Source organism: Notolepis coatsorum (assembly GCF_963971535.1).
Source record: "Notolepis coatsorum genome assembly, chromosome: 7".
NCBI lineage: Eukaryota > Metazoa > Chordata > Actinopteri > Aulopiformes > Paralepididae > Notolepis > Notolepis coatsorum.
The window spans coordinates 50,625,008-50,645,254 of record NC_140171.1 but is presented as its reverse complement, the minus strand read 5'-3'; the positions used below and the strand labels follow the sequence as shown (position 1 = coordinate 50,645,254).

General features: G+C 45.4%; 1 long non-coding RNA gene across 1 annotated transcript; it reads left to right on the top strand.

Annotated features, from left to right (window-relative positions):
* Positions 1–7: 7 nt before the first annotated feature.
* LOC311231499 lies at positions 8–3,295 on the top strand. Its single transcript, XR_014619875.1, has 3 exons — positions 8–66; positions 265–360; positions 1,937–3,295. It is a non-coding gene; the product is annotated as an uncharacterized lncRNA (long non-coding RNA).
* Positions 3,296–20,247: the final 16,952 nt, after the last annotated feature.

Here is a 20,247-nt window from a genome sequence, read left to right as displayed (position 1 = left end):
GTTTTCAGTGAAGTCAGGAGCGAAGAAACGTTTCATAGGTATTCAGATGCTCACCATGACTGAAAAGTGAGTTTGTAACACACGCACACACACACACACACACTACATGCTTAACCGTGTGTAGCATCTAAGAGCATAAGAATGATTATCATAATTGATTCACTATACTAATTTAGATGACGATAAGACACTTTTCTACCAGTGCTACCAGTATAGTAAATGCTGTAAAGTAATATATGTTTTTATTTGATGTGTGTATCTCAGTCTGAGAGCAGAGATGAAAGTTCAGAACCCACACTTTCCTGACATCAGCTGTGGGGTTCTGGTGCACCAGGTCACACACAACTCACCAGCAGAGAAGTAGGTACACACACACACGCACACACCTGCACACACACGCAGACACACGCACACACACACACGCACACACACACACACACACACACACACACACACACACACACACACACACACACACACACACACACACACACGCACACGCACACACGCACACACACGCACACACACACGCACGTGCACACACGCACGCACACACACACGCACGCACACACACACACACACACACACACACACACACACACACACACACACACACACACACACACACACACACACACACACACACACATACACATTTTTGTTTTTATTACCAGACTATATAATATATAGTCTGGTAATAAAAACAAAAATTATATATATATTATATATTATATTATAATAGTAAAACTATCAAGTAGCTGTGCTTGGTGTGTAAGTGCATGTCGTGGGGATGGCATTCCCATCGCCCTGCATGGCAGTGTGAGTGTCGCGTGGGCTGTTTGTGTTTTCCTTCGGTCATGATGTGCTTTATCGGTGGGTGTGTCTTGGATGGGGATGTGGTGGTAGAGATTGATGTGTTGGGTGTTTGGGGGACTGGGTGTTCCGGGGGGGTTGACATGCCTTCGAGCAACATTGTACTATTGTACTTATTTTATGCTCTTATGTCTGCACGTTTATGTTGCACTACTTTTAATGTCTTTTATACCTATTCTTATGTCTGCAATTTATGCATTGTTTTTTATTCTGTCAATTGTGTGCTGATTTTATGCCTATGTTCATTTTATACTAATTGCTGTGGGGCACTCTGGACTGCGGTCCTTGTGTGAAAAGTGCTATATAGATAGTTATTCATATTTATAATTATTATATTGTACTAAAAATGTATGCATTGAAATGTCTGTAAAGTCTCGACGACATTGAAAATGAGGGTGATTTCAATTGACTTTCCGAGAATAAATAATGGTTTGAATGTTGCAAGTTTGAGCAAAAACTCGTAAGTACACCGGGAAACTGTATAACATTGTCTGCAGGCCAGGGCGGCTACGTGGCGTAGTGGGCAAGGCGCTCGCCACGAATGACGGAGACGCTGGGCATGCCTGTTCGAGCCCAGCGCTCCACATTGCTTTCAGTTTAGCTGGCCGTCCGTACTAATACACATTGGCCGTATTAGGGGGTGGGAAACTGATGGGTGGGGATCGGGCGTTGTGGACAGCGACTCCTACAGGTCGGTTGGTGCGCCTGCGCAGTAGAATCAGGAAGTGTCGGGGGCAGCATGAGCCTCCCACGCGTTACTCCTCGCCACTGAGAGATCCAGCTGCGCAGGTAAAAAGATGCGACTGCTGTTACCTCAAGTACCGGAGGGGACTTGTGCTATGTATGACTTAGTCCACATTGCAGCTGGCTTGTGGGAGGCAAGAAACAGCGTTCGTGACAGGGGAGGGTTGAATTGGATGATACGAAATTGGGATGGGAGAAAAATATAGAAAATGGGAGAAAAAGTGGATAAAAAAAAAAACATTGTCTGCAGGCCCAGATATGTGGAACCAGAACCTTGACCAGAACAGCCTGACATGTAATTATTTTCTCTCTGTTCCAGGGGTGGACTTGAGGCAGGTGACATTATTGTCAAACTGAATGGCCAACCCCTATTGGCCACGGAGGATGTGCAGAGGGCGTTGCTAGGTGACCAGCCCCTCCTCCTGGAAGTTCGTCGTGGCAACGATGACCTACTCTTCAACATTCAACCCCATGTCATGATGCATTGAGGAGCTGTGAATTATGTCACAGTTCGTTTGTTATAAGTGTGTATTGTATGCAGGGGTGTAAAGTACTTGAGTAATTGTACTTCGTTACAATACTTAAGTACTGTTTTGGGGGATTTGTACTTTACTCAAGTATTATTAGGTTTGTATACTTATACTTTTACTCAATTACATTTCAGAGAAAAAAAACATACTTTTTACTCCTTACATTTAAAATGCAGACCTACAAAATACAAATCTATTTTAATTAGTATATTTGTTTCTCTGGCCGAACTAACGTTAACGTTATTAATCCTGCGGCCACACTTTATTTAAAAACAGCCAATCAAATCCCCATCAATGGAAAATTAACCCACCCATACCCATGCTCACATGCTGATTGGTCCTTGTGCAAGACTAGAAAGCGGGGATATTTGATTAAACACCTGCTATCAGAATAATAGACAGTCAAGGATGAGTGATGAAGAGGACGAAATGGAACATTTCATTGCCCCGGAATAAAAAAAGTTTTAAAATTTACTTTTTAGTACTTAAGTACATTTAAAAGTAGAAACTTTTTACTCAAGTGTGGTTTTAGCCAGATACTCAGACTTTTACTTGAGTATGATTTTGAGATGGTACCCATACTTAAGTATAATTTCTGGGTACTTTTTACACCCCTGATTGTATGTAACGTTTTGGGCTGGACTCAGCTTCTAGAAGGTTGCTGAAGGACATTTACTGTTAGGCATTCAGCGTAAAGTCACGGATGGTAATGTGAACCGATCGAGAAGAATGTATTTAGTCACCATACCAAAAGAGGCCATTGACCATATTCACATGGTGGCCATTTTGCCCTTATGTCATGCTCAGGTTGGGATACCTGAGCATGACAGTACCTTACCATTGACGTAAGAGCAAAATGGCCACCGTGTGAATAATGGTCAACTGGTAATGATTTTGTGGTTTCTGTTATGAGAGAAAAACTGAGCATTTTGTAAAATTTGTTTTGCGTTTTTCAGAGTAAATTGTTTATCGGCAGACATTTTGTTGTGACATATTTTGGTTATTTTGCCGAAATACTTGAAAAGTATACAAACCAAACCAAATACTGTATTATAGACACTACACTAGTCACACTGTATTTCATTTGAAATATTGTTATGGAAAGCTTTTTGCAAATAACATCTCTAAATAAAAAAATTTAATATGTATGTGTGTGTCTGTGTGCATAAAATAGTTTTATATCATGCACCTTCCTTACATAAATATATGCCTTCTGGCAAACAGAACAAACCTCTGGTGAATTTGCGGCAACCTTGTGGCAAACAGTGAGTCACCTGTGGTTTATATTGTTTGCTGCAAGTTTGCCACAAAACACTTTGTTTCGCCGCAAATTTGTTTTTACACAGTTGCAGCAAAGTCGTGTCTGAGAGACAGAAGGATCCACAGCTGTCGTCCATGTGGACAGTAGGTAGACTAGGATCCGTTTACATGTGCCCTTCCTCCTCTTTACCTTGGAAGGACTCATTTAAACAAACCGAGGATGGCACATAGACACACACACTGAGTCAGGGCCCGTTACTGGAAATATGCAGGTCCTTCTAACCCCTCCTGTTCTGGTAACAGAAGTCCTCCATCACAATAACAGAGAGAGAAAGACCATAGAAACATCATGAGATTATAATTAAGAATTAGGAACTAATCTAATTTAAACTCATCACTCTAATGATGATGTAGCTACTGGCCATCGAATTCTAAGATACAACTCTGAGGAAACGTAAAAAGAAAGAAGAAAAAACAACACCTGAAAGGGTTAATTATCTTAACTGTGACGTAAAACTAAAGAGGATCAGAAAAAGGACAAATATTGCGCTAATATAAATATAAGGAAATGTATTTTGATCCTCAAGTAGACAGTACCTCACCGTTTCAATGATCCAGACAAGAATCTTCTACAGCCCGTTTACCAGAACAAACAGACTTCTTGGTGTTTTTAGCATGAGACTGTCATTGTTTTATGACTACAGACGTCTCCTTCCACGTTTGCATTACTGGTCAAGAATGACCCTGTAACCCATCTGAACCGCATGTGTGTGTGCGTCTCTAAACTATGAAGATTAGGGTTAGGATTAGGCATGGAGTTGATGTAGTTAAGGTTAGGGTAAGGAGTTAGATGTCCATGGAATGACCCCACAATGCATGACAGTATGCGTGTGTGTGTGTGTCCAGTAATGAATGGACATGATGTAATGTCCCAGTGGTGTGTGAGTGTGGTCAGTTTGAAAACATTTTCCAGACAACCACACTGCCTTTTAGCCTCCACACATGTCATGAAGATATACTACTGACCCTGGGACAGAGAGATGAGAGAGACAGTGGTAGGATGAGAGGAGTGAGAGAGAGGCAGGGTGAGAGAGATAGGCTGATAGAGAGGCAGGGTGAGAGAGGAGAGAGATAGGCTGATAGAGAGGCAGGGTGAGAGAGATAGGCTGATAGAGAGGCAGGGTGAGAGAGGAGAGAGATAGGCTGATAGAGAGGCAGGGTGAGAGAGATAGGCTGATAGAGAGGCAGGGTGAGAGAGATAGGCTGATAGAGAGGCAGGGTGAGAGAGATAGGCTGATAGAGAGGCAGGGTGATAGAGGAGAGAGATAGGCTGATAGAGAGGCAGGGTGAGAGAGATAGGCTGATAGAGAGGCAGGGTGAGAGAGATAGGCTGATAGAGAGGCAGGGTGATAGAGGAGAGAGATAGGCTGATAGAGAGGCAGGGTGAGAGAGATAGGCTGATAGAGAGGCAGGGTGAGAGAAGAGAGAGATAGGCTGATAGAGAGGCAGGGTGAGAGAGATAGGCTGATAGAGAGGCAGGGTGAGAGAGATAGGCTGATAGAGAGGCAGGGTGAGAGAGATAGGCTGATAGAGAGGCAGGGTGATAGAGGAGAGAGATAGGCTGATAGAGAGGCAGGGTGAGAGAGATAGGCTGATAGAGAGGCAGGGTGATAGAGGAGAGAGATAGGCTGATAGAGAGGCAGGGTGAGAGAGATAGGCTGATAGAGAGGCAGGGTGAGAGAGGAGAGAGATAGGCTGATAGAGAGGCAGGGTGAGAGAGATAGGCTGATAGAGAGGCAGGGTGAGAGAGATAGGCTGATAGAGAGGCAGGGTGATAGAGGAGAGAGATAGGCTGATAGAGAGGCAGGGTGAGAGAGATAGGCTGATAGAGAGGCAGGGTGATAGAGGAGAGAGATAGGCTGATAGAGAGGCAGGGTGAGAGAGATAGGCTGATAGAGAGGCAGGGTGAGAGAGGAGAGAGATAGGCTGATAGAGAGGCAGGGTGAGAGAGATAGGCTGATAGAGAGGCAGGGTGAGAGAGATAGGCTGATAGAGAGGCAGGGTGAGAGAGAGGCTGATAAAGAGGCAGGGTGAGAGATGAGAGAGATAGGCTGATAGAGAGGCAGGGTGAGAGATAGGCTGATAGAGAGGTGGGGTGAGAGAGGAGAGAGATAGGTTGATAGAGAGGCAGGGTGAGAGATAGGTTGATAGAGAGGCAGGGTGAGAGATAGGCTGATAGAGAGGTGGGGTGAGAGAGGAGAGAGATAGGTTGATAGAGAGGCAGGGTGAGAGATAGGCTGATAGAGAGGCAGGGTGAGAGAGATAGGCTGATAGAGAGGTGGGGTGAGAGAGGAGAGAGATAGGTTGATAGAGAGGCAGGGTGAGAGATAGGTTGATAGAGAGGCAGGGTGAGAGAGAGGTGAGAGATAGGTTGATAGAAAGGCAGGGTGAGAGAGAGGTTGATAGAGAGGCAGGGTGAGAAAGAGAGATATGCTGATAAAGAGGCAGGGTGAGAGAGAGATAGGCTGATAAAGAGGCAGGGTGAGAGGAGAGAGATAGGTTGATAAAGAGGCAGGCTGAGAGAGATAGGCTGATAGAGAGACAGGGTTAGATGATTGGAGAACAAGGGGAATAATATAAGAATCACTCGTTTTTACATATATCTCTCATTAAAACATTTGCTTATATTTACCCTTCATAATTCTCTAAAGATGGAATTGCCACTTGTGTCTTTATACGTTTGTGTTAACAGTCAACTTAGGTGTGTGTGTGTGTGTGTGTGTGTGTGTGTGTGTGTGTGTGTGTGTGTGTCTGTCTGTCTGTCTGTCGCTGACCCAGACGTTGGAGTGTGTGTGTGTGTGTGTGTGTGTGTGTGTGTGTGTGTCTGTCTGTCTGTCACCGACCCAGACGGTGGAGTGTGTGTGTGGTATTCTCTAGTCTTGCCAAGGTACATTCTCCCACTGTTCAGGGCGACAGTCAGGACAGTAATGTGGCCTTATATAGAGACAATGTTCTAGACAGAGATGTCCAAACTCAGCCTTATGCTGTACATTAGAATCTCTAATGTGGTCAAACAGTGACCTCTAGGCAAAAGTGCCACTGTTGGTGTTGCACTTTGTTCACTTTCTTCCCCACAGAAATTCACAATACAATAAGTTACCATACAACTATACTATAGTATAATATAATATATAGCTAACTTATTAGACTGAATTTCTGCAGACCCCTTGGCAGGAGGTGAGGTGTGGCTAGCGATAGCAACCCCCCCCCCCTCTATCCCCTCGCAACTCCAATATCAGACTAAAACAACATTTTAAACAGTAAACCAAGCGGGGTTCTTTTGCCTAGAGGTTGCTGTTTGATGACATAACAGGTTCTACCTTTAACCCATTCATTGCCAACCACGAGTATAGTCGGGTTAACTCGCCATGCGTTGCGTGCCAATCACGAGTATAGTCGGGTTTTAATCGTTATTTCTTTTATTAACGATATCCATACATTTTTCATCCATCCAGCCTGACGTTATCATTGGGAATGGGTCTGAGCTCGCAAAGGGCAAATACCTATCGTCTCCCGGATGGTATTGCACATCATTGGATTGGATTGGCTGGGACTGTGAATCAGAAAAAAAAATCCGGTCCGGGGTTTCCCTTCTCGGGCAAGCAGTATCGTGTTACCACATTCACTGGGGAGGCTGGGAGCAGCGTCGATTATGTGTTTTGGACTATAACATTGGATCAATAAACGCGATCAATATTTGGAATGGCGATCAGGAATTGGATTAATATTTTTGCAGAACATCTGATGTGAGGTAAGGACTCTATTTTACCAGTCTTGGGTTAATCAGATGTTCCTTTCTCCGCCATCGGAGTGTGTGAGTGTGTGCGTGCGTGTGTGCCGTTAGCGCTGACCAAGGCACGGATAATCGATAATAATAATAATAATAATAATTTTCAGCCCGCTTCTCCAGTGTGCATAATGATGACACATACTATCGATAATCTAGCGTTTATTTGAAAACGATTAATAAATCAGCCGAAAAAAATTCCACTAAACGGCTATTATCGCGGATTTCTCTGGAATTACTAGAAATCTCCAAAACTATACTCGTATTCAAAACGGTATAAAACGGAAATGTACAGATGAAAAAACAATCCGTTTCGTACATGTTGACTGCAAGCAAGTCATTGATAAGCGACGGGTGTATTATACCCATAGCCATAATTTAAGATATAGTTTAAGTTTCGCAAATATCCCCGTCCTCCCATTGACTTCAGTGCTGGTACGCTAGACCTAATTTGGTCATATGGGTGTGGCTCTGAATGAGTTATGGTCCCCAAACTATGGCCCGCGGGCCGAATCCGCGGGCCATAATATATATATATATATATTTCTTTTAAGATGGCAGCATCCCCATTGTCTGTGCTGAATGTTTGTTAGTGTTTGATATTTTTTGTTGGTTTTTAGTACGTTTAAACATCTATTTTTAGTAAGTAGTAGTTTTCATTTGATCCTATAATTCTTTCATTCACCGATTTGTGGACTTTTTTTTTTTATTGTCCTGAAAGGCGCCTTATAAATAAAATGCATTATTATTATTATTATTATTATTATTATTATCACCCAGGAGGGAAAAGACACTTTGAATAGTAGGGAATGTATCTCTGCCTGTCCTGGCCAGGAAACACTTTGCAACTGTGATCTCCTCTGGCAGTAGTTGGATATTGTAATGTGTGGCGAGGGGTTGCAGCAATTCCACTGAGAGAAACTGGTCTGAGGCTGGATAACATGCCTGTATGCCTCTCATAAGTTGTTCTCCAACTCATGAGCACCTGCTCTCAAGCTCTTGCAGCATTCTGTCGAGGACTGGATAGAACAGTCTGTCTCAGCTGATCTCCTGAGCTGAGGTCTGAGCTTGTGCCACAAGATGATTCAACTACATACTCATTTACATTTTTACATTTAGTCATTTAGCTGATTGATTGATTGATTGATTGAAAAGTTTATTAACAGATTGCAGAATGGGTACAGTACAGTACAGCTCAATACATACAATTGTTAAGGGGATGCAGACCAGAGAAAGACTTTCGTCTTGTTTACATCAGGGTCCCCCATTTTCAATTCATCATAACATATATGACATACATGACATACAGATAGACAGTACTGCTACATCTATACATTTATGACATATCAGATTTGCATATACAGTACTGTTTGTGATACAAAAGTGTCCAGAAAAGGAGTGTATATATATTTGGCGTAGAAACTGTACATTGGAGGAGGTTGGTTGGGTGGGGTGGGGTTGGGTGGGTTGGGTGAGGGCTGTACATTGGAGGTTGGGGGGGGGGGGGGTTGGGTAGGGGACACACACACATTTTACACTGTACATTGGAATATTGACAAAGCCTTACTTGGTCATTTACTGTACAACTAGGTTAGGACATTTGTAGGGGCCAGTTTCGAATTGCAGTCTCACGTAGGTGTTTTTTGAGAGTGTTTTTGAAAGTGGGTAGTTATTCACATTCCTTTACAGCTTTAGGTAGGGCGTTCCACATTGATGTGGCATAATTGCGAAACGTGTTTAGTCCCTTGTTTGAGCCGAATCTGGGTTTTACATGATTTGTGGAGCTCCCTCTGGTGTTGTGATCGTGGTATTCACTGACCTTTGGGAAGTATTTTGACATGTACATGGGTACCTTGGTCGCGTAGTGTATCTTGTAGACCAGGCCCATTGCAAGTTGCTGTACTCTGTCGTCTACTCTAAGCCATCCTAGGTTGTCAAAGTGGGCAGGGGTGAGGTGGGTTCTAGGAGTCAGGTCAAGTAGTAGTCTGACTAGCTTGTTTTGAGATGTTTGTAATTTGTTTTTTAGTGCCTTTGAGGTGCTTTGGTACCATGAGGTGCAAGCATAGTCGTAGTACCCTTGAATTAGTGCTCCTGCTAGAGTCTTCAGGGTATTCTTGTTTACCAGAGAGGAGATCCGGTACAAGAATCGCGTTCGTTGGTTGACTTTTTTTATTACATTGGATGCCATTTTGTCACAGGAAAGATTACCCTCTAGGATGGAACCCAGGTAGGTAATTTCATCTTTCCTTGTGATAATATTGTCACCCACTGTAACCGAGAAGCCGTCGGTCTTGCTGAGTTTGTTATTTGAACCGAAGAGAATGGACTCTGTTTTGCCCATGTGTAATGATAGTCTGTTGTCGGCGAGCCATATGCAGATTTTGCCTAGTTCCGAGCTGAGGGCTTTTTCAACCTGTAACTTGTTCTTGTCAGAGACCAGCAGGGCTGAGTCGTCCGCAAACAGGAACAAGTTGCAGTCACAAGCTGACGACATGTCATTTGCATAAATTAGGAATAGTAGCGGTCCTAGTATGCTTCCTTGTGGAACACCACAGCTCACTGTGAGGGGGGGGGATAGGGTACCGTTTACTTCCACCATCTGTTCCCTCCCCTCCAGGTAGGATTGTATCCAGCTCACTGTGTGATTGACAGTGTCGAAGGCCTTTTGTAGGTCCAGCATGACCATGCCGCAGTATTTGCCCGTGTCCACCTCTTGTTTGATGTGGTCGTTCAAGTAGAGAAGGCATGTGTCAGTGGAGTGGGATGTTCTGAAGCCAGATTGGAATTCGTAGATTAGATTTTTTTCCGCGAGGTACTTTTCGATCTGTTCGTATACTATTTTTTCCATGACTTTCGAGATGGATGTAAGGATAGAAAGAGGGCGGTAGCTGACGCTTTTATCCAAAGCGACTTACAAGTTCTGTACGACAAGACAGCAAGAAGGGTACAACTCTATCAGCTGAGTAACAATGTTCATCAAGTGTTGCGTGTTACAGTGTAGGTTAGTTTATTAGGACAAGTACATGACAGTAAGGTTAGTCAGGGTTAGATTTTTTTTTCTTTTTTTCTTTTTTTTAATCATTTCAGATAATGGTTGAAGAAGTGAGTCTTTAGTTGACGGCGAAAGATTGGACGGGATTCGGCTGTCCTAACTGGGATGGGTAGTTCATTCCACCATTGTGGGGCAAGGACTGAGAATAGGCGGCTTCTCTTTGATGACCCTCCGGGAGCTTGGATAGGAGTAGGTCTGAGGCGGCCAGAAGATGCAGAGCGTAGGGGTCTTGAGGGTGTGTAGTTAGAGACCATTGACCGGAGGTAGGCGGGAGCGGTTCCCTTTGCCGCACGGTATGCTAGGTCGAGGGCCTTGAAGCGGATACGTGCAGCAATGGGGAGCCAGTGCAGGTCCCTAAGAAGTGGGGTGACATGGGCCAACTTCGGTAGGTTTGAGATCAGGCGGGCCGCTGCGTTTTGAATGAGTTGAAGAGGCTTGGTGGCAGTGGCCGGGAGGCCAGCTAGCAGTGCGTTGCAGTAGTCGAGGCGGGAGATGACTGTTGATTGGACGAGGAGTTGGGTGGCTTCTTTTGTCAGGAAGGGGCGTATCCTTCTGACGTTGCTCAGGAGGAATCTGCAGGTTCTGGTTGTCGCTGCGATGTGAGCAGAGAAGTTCAACTGGTCGTCGAGGACAACACCAAGGTTCTTGGCGGTTGGGGACGCGGTCACAGCTGCATTCTCGACTGTGATGGAGAGGTCGGTCAGGGGGGAGGATTTGGCCGGCAGGTGGAGCAATTCTGTTTTGCTTAGGTTCAGTTTGAGGTGGTTGGTCGTCATCCAGGCGGAGATGTCGGACAGACAGGCCGAGATCCGCTCAGAGACGTGGATATCTGAGGGAGGGAAGGAGAGGAAGAGTTGAGTATCATCGGCATAACAATGATATGAAAAGCCATGAGACGTGATAATGTTACCCAGTGATTTAGTGTAGAGGGAGAAGAGAAGGGGTCCTAGGACCGAGCCCTGGGGGACACCCGTCCGGAGGGGGCGGGTGGCCGACAGAGTCCCTCTCCATGACACTTGGTAGGAGCGGTCGTTGAGGTATGATGTCAGCCATGTCAGCGCAGATCCAGCCACTCCCATTCCTGCGAGGGCCGCGAGGAGGATCTGATGGTTGACTGTGTCGAAGGCTGCAGATAGATCTAGGAGAATCAGGACAGAGGAGAGGCCTTTCGCTTTTGCTAAGTGAAGTGCCTCTGTGACCGCAATGAGGTCCGTTTCTGTGGAGTGGCCAGTCCGGAAGCCAGACTGATTGGGGTCTAGGAGGTCATTCTGTAAGAGATAAGCAGTAAGTTGGTTGGATACAGCACGTTCAAGTGTTTTAGAAAGAAAGGAGAGAAGAGAGACAGGACGATAGTTGGCTATGACGGTGGGGTTCAGGGTTGGTTTTTTTATGAGGGGCGTGACTCTGGCTTGTTTTAGGGAGGTGGGGACCACCCCCGAGTTGAGTGAGGAGTTGATGGTTGCAGTTAGGAATGGGAGGATGTCCGGTGCTATGGTCTGGAGGAGTGGGGAGGGTAGCTGGTCCAGCTGGCATGTAGTCGGACGGTTCGACGTTACCAGTGTCAGGGTCTCGGCTTCTGTAATGGGAGAGAAAGATGACAGAGTGAAGGATGAGGTTCTCGATTCAGCGTTTGGAATGGGTGGGGGTTGGGAGAAGGAGCTGCGGATGTTCTCCACTTTTTCCTCAAAGAAGATCGCAAAGTCTTCGGCAGAAAAAGATGAGGGAGGAGGGGGTGGGGGGGGGGGGAGTGAGGAGGGAGGACATGGTAGCATGCAGTTTGCGAAGATTCTTGGCAGAGGCCTCGATCCTATGGTGAAAGAAAGAAGCTTTGGCATTAGTAATGGTTTTGGAGAATGTTAACAAGAGGTTGTGATATGTGTCGATGTCAGCAGTGAGGCGTGACTTTCTATACTTCCTCTCAGCCGCTCTCAGGACCTGTCTTCGTTCTCTCACTGCATCCGTCAGCCATGGACTGGGTGGGGAACGGCGGGCAGGTTTCTCAACGAGGGGACAGAGCTTGTCAAAGGAGGTTGCAAGGGCTGAGAGGAGGGTGGAGGTTGCCATCTCTGTGGGGAGAGCAGAGAAGGTGTCACTCAAAGGTAGAGCAGATATTATGTCAGAGGAGAGGGTGGAGGGGGATAGGGAGGCCAGGTTATGTCTGAGTGAGACGGTTTGAGTTGGGGTGAAGACCTTTCGGTTAAGCATGAGAGTTAGTGAGAAGGATATGAAGGAATGGTCAGATACATGTAGGGGAGTTACCGTGGTGTTAATGATGCTGGAGTTACGGGAAAATATGAGATCCAAGGAGTTGCCTGCTTTGTGGGTGGGAGGCATGGCAGTGGGAGTCAGGTCAAATTGTTGTAGGAGGGAGACCACTGGGACCGACTGAGATGAGTCAGGCAGGTTGAAGTCGCCCAATAGAAGGAGCGGGGTACCATCTTCCGGTAAGGAGCTTAGAAGCATGTCCAGCTCATCTATGAAGTGATCGAGGGGACCTGGAGGGCGATAGAGTGTAACAATGGTGAGATTGAAAGGATTAGAGACAGATATTGCATGATATTCGAGGGAGGAGAGTGACAGTTCTGGGAGTTGTGTTAGGTTTGTAGCCAATGAAGGAGATGTCATGAGGCCAGTGCCTCCACCCCGTCTGGAGGGTCGAGGTGTGTGAGTGAAGTTATAGTTTGTAGATAATGCTGCAGGTGTTGATGAGTTATTGGGAGTTATCCAGGTCTCAGTTAGAGCCAGGAGCTGCAGATTTAGACTATGGGCGTAGGCAGTAATGAAGTCAGCTTTCTTGACAATTCCATAAGCCTCCCCGTACTGTGACAGGTGTATTAGTGGCTGTAGGAGGGTAGGAGAGATTTGCCGGGTTGCTAGCAAACTGGCGTGGATGGGTAGAGTCAGTTCTGGAGGAGCAGATTGTGGATATAGGTATGAGGCACATTGTGGTGTCAAGAGTGGCAGGGAGAAGGTTGTAGGGAGGAAGCGAGATAGTAGGGAAATAGCAGAGTGGGAGGGAAATATAGGATTATGGTGTGCTTAGCACTGGGTGGATCGGTGGATCCCTCGGCGGATAACTCCAGGAAAACTCCTCTCGACGCTTCGCTGACGCTAAGCCAGCAAGTCCTTAAATCACTATCACTAATTACTGATGAGTGACACCTGCAGCAAAAGGCCACACCTCCAGTTTCTGTCAGCTGGGTGAAACTAATTACAAACTATTTCCACAACACAATTTAGTCACACACTTCAAAATGATGTACACAGTATTATTCAGTTAAAAGATCCTACCCTCTCTGCTATTGTCATCAGAATGATTCCAACAGAGAAAAAGCTGGTATTTAACCAAAAAAAACTGTCACAAGTGCCCACTTAACTACAAAAGCCACATGCACAAAGGCCACACCTCCAGTTTCTGTCAGCTGGGTGAAACTAATTACAAACTATTTCCACAACACAATTTAGTCACACACTTCAAAATTATGTACACAGTATTATTCAGTTAAAAGATCCTACCCTCTCTGCTGTTGTCATCGTCCATCCTTTTCTGCTTCCTCCTTTGGCTGGTAGTATGTTCCTCAATCCCAAGACCATTACATATGGCCTTTGTCCTGTCATACATGTCCACTGCCATCTCTGAGGTGCGATAACCTTTGAGTGTGTCCTGCACTGTGCTTTTAAATGCTAGAGCTAGGTGGTCTGTAGGTACTGTATTTTTATTTCATAAATAGTGTTATTATTTATTTCCTGACTTTTTTTTCTGTGAAGATCCCGGAAAGGGTTTCTGGAAAACAATAAATGTTTACGTTTAGGCACCCCTGCGATCGTCACACTTTTTCTGTTACAAACTGACCCCGGCCCCCACCAGAGAAGGGAAAAGTTATGTGGCCCTCACAGGAAAAAATTTGGGGACCCCTGAAAGGAACACGTCAACATTATGGGAAATGCACTTACCATCAGACAAGAAGATGGATATCAATTTCCTCTCTGTGCTTTCAGTAGAAAGATATTCGGCTGCAAGCTAGCCTACAGTAGCTTAGCACAAATTAATAGAAGCGGATATGGACCAGCTAGCCTAGCTGTTAACCAAAGACACCTCTCCGGGAGTTTTAAGCCAGGCTAGAGGACATTTGTATCTATCTTCTTGTCTGACTCTGGAGAAGACGGTAAGCGCATTTCCCATAATGTTGGTGAGTTCCTTTAAATCCTTTCTTACTATTCCATTGTGTCCAGCTCAGGCCATGTACAGTTTTGTCATTACAGTAAATGAGAGAATTCTGTATTGCAATACTGTAATGCCTTTTACTGACCAAACAGTCTGTTGTTAGTGTGTTACTTCCTACTCTGGCCAGTAGGTGTCAGTGTTGGGTAGAAAGTTTCTCCCCTGACGTGGCAACTGGCAACTGAGTTTGGTTTGCACGGCTATTGGCTACAGGCAGCACTTAGTGGATGGATAGCGTTGAGGTGAACATGAGGACACAGTGATAAAGAAATGTAAACTCAAGCAAATGTGTTTTCCCGTTATATAATTATCTCGTCATCTAACCCACTTTTTCTTACATTTCTCTCACACTCTCTTTCTCTCTTCATTTCTCTTCACACATCCCAGATTTTTTCTTTCTGTTTCTCACTTTTAACCCCCCCACCTACATCTATCTCAACCCTTCCATCTCTGTCTTACCCTCCCTCTTCTCCATCCATCCTCTCCGACGCACCCCCTCGTTGCTGCTTCATCACCATCTGTCCCTCCAGGAGACCACCCACGCCCGTGTCCCCACCGTGCTGTGCTCTGAGGCTGGGTAAAGACAGGGGCACAAGGGAAACGGGACCTGGGACCAAATGTCTTTGTCTTTTTCTTTCACTTTCTGCCACACTGTCTCTCTGTCCCTGTCTCTCTGTGTGTCTCTGTGTGTCTTTCTCACATGCACAAGCTAAAGTAAGGTCATGCACACAAAAACATATTAAAGATTACTGATAGATACTATGACCGAGGAGCCAGGTGACGGGAGTTATCGCTATAGGCTCGCTATAGGCTTAATGACAGATAAACAGCAGCTTTGGGGAAAGAGAGGAGCAAATGGCACATCAAACACACACACACACACACACACACACACACACACACACACACACACACACACACACACACACACACACACACACACACACACACACACACACACACACACACACACACACACACACACACACACACACACACACACACACACACACACGTTTGTCTTGTTTACATCAGGGTCCCCCATTTTCAATTCATATTGACATTTATGACATATGAATGAATGAATGAATGAATTTATTCACACACACACACGATACATTACATGTGAGTATCCTCATGTGATATAACAATGTCGCAAATTGTGTGCATGTGCCAGGTCTCCCAAGAAGCTATTTAAAGCTTTTGGAGGGAGCCTGAACACAGATACAAACAGAATATAAACAACAAAACAATAAACAAAAAACAAAACAAAACAAAACAATACAACGTGGGTAGGTTTACACACCTACCTACTAACTGACATATAACAGAGATACATAATACAGACAATTGTATTCCTAAGTTATAATTTTTTAATTAGAGATATGATTTAAGCAGTTCCTCTTTCAGTGATTTTTTAAAGGTTTTAAAGGTTTTAGTCATTTTTAGATTTTCGTCAAGCTTGTTCCAGATCTGTGGACCCCTACAAGCTATGCTTAGGCTAGCACAATTGAGCCTTCTCCTCTTGCCAAATATAAGATGCTTATTTCTTGTGTTGTGGATGTGCAGTGGTTGGCAGACTGGGACAAGCTCAGACAGTCTGTGATTCATGTTGTTGACAACTTGATACATACTCAACATACATGACATTTATGGCATAGGGACATACAGGTATTTAGTAGTACTGATACATTTGTGACATATACGGTATTCAAATATACAGTACTGTTACCCATAGATCCTGACAGAGTATATACATATGATGGGGAGGGGACTGTACATTAGGAGGGGGTGGGTGGGTGGGAGAGAAATATACATACGGTGGTGAGGAGCAGGGCCGCCTCAGGGGGTGTGCGAGCAGTGCGGTCGCACAGGGCCTCGCGGGAAGGGGGGCCTCGCAAAATAATTTTTTTGTTTTTTGTTTATAATTTTTTTTTTTTTTTTTTTTTTTTTTTTTTGAGGCCCCCCTTCCCGCGAGGCCCTTTTTCATCACAGACCTAAAATCTAGTTTTGCTTATATGCTTATATATTTCACATTAGACACGTTTGTAGAATGTGTCTGACTTGTTCCTGGGTCTGCAGTGACATACTCACTATTGGAGCTCTGGGGCTCTGCAGCAGACATACTATTGGTTTCAACGAAGGGAGTGGTTACTTACATCATGTGTAGTACGCCGGCGTGAGTCAGCTGCGTTTGACTATTTCGCGCGTGCAGCTTTTGACTATTATGCTTAGTTATGCCAGCCAAGACGAAGAGGCCGGTCATTATCAGTCGGTCGGTCACCAAGGAACGTTGACGAAAGGCCTCTCGCTGGCGGGACAAATGGCCGGAGCCTTGTCATGATGCAGTCGGGATATAGCCATGATGATGTCGGCTAGTAGCTAGCTTAGCTAAAGGCTAACTAGCGTTAGCTAACCTAGAGACATGCAGCCAAGATGAAGAGGATGGTCGTTTGGCAGATGAACTTCGTCAACTCCACGCGGTTGTCTCCATCCTCTTGGACGTTTGGTGAGTTTTTAACCTATTCTATTAACTCTATTCTATTCCCGCCGTGGACATCTCTCTCTCTCTCTCTCTCTCTCTCTCTCTGGAGCTAAACTGGCCGACTAGCTGTTGTAGTACTACTAGTAGCTAACAGTGTGTGGCCTGGTGTCAGCACCTGTATGTAGCCGCATAGCTTGCTTCTGCGTTAGCTAATGGTTAGCGATAGCCTGGTTGAGCTAACTGTTAGCCAGTTAGCTGTTTAGCTTCGACGTTAGCTGCCGGCTGCGCTCGGCTGGGAACGTTCGTTTGATGCCATCAGTTAGCCTTGAGTTAGCTGTTAGCTTGTGCTACGACCATTGACATTAGCCGTGAGAATAGCAGGGGGTTCTGGCACTCTGACTACGACATCATCTTTGACAGAAGATGTAGTCGGGCCTGCACCATGACAAGGCTCTGGCCATAGCTTATTTTTGTCCCGACAGCGAGAGGCCTTTTGTCAACGTGGAGACCTGTGTTGCGGCCTTTCGCCCTGCGTTCCTTGGTGCAGGTAAGATTAATGAACATGTCATGACATTACCCCACTCTTCCTTCCTTCCCCTCCCGAATGTTTTGTTAATAACGATGTTTTTTTTCCAGGCAAAACATATGTTACTTCACAACATTTGGAGATACGACATGTGCTGTGTGTGAATTCATTTGTTCGTTTGTGTAGCTTGGGTAGCGTTGGGCCGTTGGCCAAAGCTGTGTGTGGCCTGGTGTCAGTAGCCTACCTGGCTAGCCTTTAGCTGTCGGCCATTGGCTCCTTGCTGCTTTGTTTTCTCTGGTATAGACCCTCTTCTCTTTGGATTTAAGTGTTGATCTTTGTCCTTTTGGATCTATGTATATTCATGTTGCCTTTGTGAAGTTATCTTTTCCTTCTGTTTTGTTCTTTCATTAAAAGTTGAATATCCTTTAGGGGGTCATCTTTGCTTATCTCTCTCATACATGCTCTCTCTCTAACACACATGCTCTCTCTCTCTCTCTCTCTCTCTTTCTAACACACACAGTCTGCCTATGGCGGCCTTTCTCGATGGCTAGGCTGTGCTCGCTGAGTCTGTACCTAGTCAAGGATCTTCAGTCACAGTGCTCAGGTATTCTGCCACTGTGTACTCTCTGTTTAGGGCCAAATAGCATTTCAATTTATTTCCAATGTGTCTCTCTCTCTGTACACTGTATATTGACTGTAGAACGGGAGCTCTCTCTCGCTCTCTCTCTTGCTATATGTTGACTGTATCATGCCCAGCCTCGGGCAGCGCTATTATTTACGAATATGTTGACTGTATAAAAAAAAAAAAAAAAAAAAAAATTATATATATAATTTTTTTTTTTTTTTACCTTTTGGGGGGGGGGGGGGGGGGGGGGGCTCGCGTTTAAATCTCGCACAGGGCCTCGCATTTCTCCCAGGCGGCCCTGGTGAGGAGACTGTACATTTGGAGGGGGTGGGTGGGTGGGAGAGAAATATACATACGGCGGGGAGAGAATATATACATGCGGTGGGGAGGAGACTGTCTATTAGGAGGGGGTGGGGGGTTTGGACATTTACGGTGGCCAGTTTCGAATTGCAGCCTCCCGTAGGTGCTCTTTAAGAGCGGTTTTGAATGTGGGTAGGGATTCACATTCCTTTACAGCTTTGGGTAGGGCGTTCCACATTGATGTGGCATAATTGCGAAACGTGTTTAGTCCCTTGATTGAGCCGAATCTGGGTTTAACATGATTTGTTGAGCTTCCTCTGGTGTTCTGGTCGTGGTATTCACTGACCTTTGGGAAGTATTTTGACATGTACATGGGTACCTTAGTCGTATAGTGTATCTTGTAGACCAGGCCCATTGCAAGTTGCTGTACTCTATCGTCTACTCTAAGCCATCCTAGGTTGTCAAAGTGGGCAGGGGTGAGGTGGGTTCTAGGGGTAAGGTCAAGTAGTAGTCTGACCAGTTTGTTTTGTGATGTTTGTAATCTTGTTTTTAGCGCTTTTGAGGTGCTTTGGTACCATGAGGTGCAAGCATAGTCGTAGTACCCTTGAATGAGTGCTCCTGCCAGAGTCTTCAGGGTATTCTTGTTTACCAGAGAGGAGATCCGGTACAAGAATCTAGTTCGTTGGTTGACTTTTGTTATTAGATTGGATGCCATTTTGTCACAGGAAAGATTTGCCTCTAGGATGGAACCCAGGTAGGTAATTTCATCTTTCCTTGTGACAATATTGTCACCCACTGTAACTGAGAAGCCGTCGGTCTTGCTGAGTTTGTTATTTGAACCGAAGACAATGGACTCTGTTTTGCCCATGTGTAATGATAGTTTGTTATCAGCGAGCCATATGCAGATTTTGCCTAGTTCCGAGCTGAGGGTTTTTTCAACCTGCAACTTGTTCTTGTCAGAGACCAGCAGGGCTGAGTCGTCCGCTAACAGGAACAAGTTGCAGTCACAAGCTGACGACATGTCATTTGCATAAATTAGGAACAGTAGCGGTCCTAGTATGCTTCCTTGTGGAACACCACAGCTCACTGTGAGGGGGGGGGGGGGGATAGGGTACCGTTTACCTCCACCATCTGTTCTCTCCCCTCCAGGTAGGATTGCATCCAGCTCACTGATAAACTATCAAAACCTATTGCTTTTAGCTTGTCAATCAGAATGGAGTGATTGACAGTGTCGAAGCTGTCTAACGCCTGTCCCGTCTCCCTGTCCCCCTGTGAGTTGCTGTCCTGGAGTGCTGACCGGAGTGGCGGACGTCCCGTGATGAAGGCCGGGAGGATGCGACCCCCCTCTGCGTGCCCCTCTGTCTCCGGAGGTCTCGTAGTGGTGACCGGAGTGCCGGACATCCCGCGATGATGTCGGGGAGTTCGCGACCCTCTCTGCGCCGCCCCCTATCTCCCTGTCTCCGGCTGTCCCTGAGCAATGACCGGAGTGTTGAATGTCCCGTGACTAAGACGGGGAGGACGTGACCCTCTTTGCGCTGCCCCTGTGCCTCAAATAGATCCGCTATCAGCTCTATCTTCAATCTTTCAAAATGTTCAGTTGCTATCGCTATTAGCTCTATCTTTAATCTTTCAAAATGTTCAGTTGCTATTGCATGCACTCATCTGTGTTTCACTACACACTTGAGTGCATGCTTACCAACTGTTAGTCTGCAACACTACTATCACCGACATCTAAGAATGGAGATCCCCCCTTGAATGGCCCTTCTAAGGTTTCTTTCCTCCA